This window comes from Eleutherodactylus coqui, unplaced genomic scaffold, assembly GCF_035609145.1.
Source record: "Eleutherodactylus coqui strain aEleCoq1 unplaced genomic scaffold, aEleCoq1.hap1 HAP1_SCAFFOLD_42, whole genome shotgun sequence".
Classification (NCBI taxonomy): domain Eukaryota; kingdom Metazoa; phylum Chordata; class Amphibia; order Anura; family Eleutherodactylidae; genus Eleutherodactylus; species Eleutherodactylus coqui.
This window is the reverse complement of record NW_027101829.1, coordinates 226,002-226,547: the sequence shown is the minus strand read 5'-3', so window position 1 is coordinate 226,547 and position 546 is coordinate 226,002.

The following is a 546-nucleotide window of genomic DNA, read 5'->3' as shown; positions in this document are numbered from 1 at the left end:
ACCTGAGAGGTGTAGACCGTGTTTGAAAATGCAATAAGCTTGAGCTCCCCGCCTAGAGCATGAATCAGAGCACGATTCGCGTCTAACACAAACTCACTGTTTTCACCGTCCTGTAACTCGGCACCTGAGAGGTGTAGACCGTGTTTGAAAAAGCATTACGCTTGCGCTCCCAGCCTAGAGCATAAATCCCAGCACGATTCGCGTCTAACACAAACTCACTGTTTTCACCGTTCTGTAACTCGGCACCTGAGAGGTGTAGACCGTGTTTGAAAAAGCATTACGCTTGCGCTCCCAGCCTAGAGCATGAATCAGAGCACGATTCACGTCTAACACAAACTCACTGTTTTCACCGTCCTGTAACTCGGCACCTGAGAGGTGTAGACCGTGTTTGAAAAAGCAATAAGGTTAAAGCATGAATCAGAGCACGATTCACGTCTAACACAAACTCACTGTTTTCACCGTCCTGTAACTCGGCACCTGAGAGGTGTAGACCGTGTTTGAAAAAGCAATAGGGGTCAGAAACGCTCTTTTCTCCTTAGGGAGAGC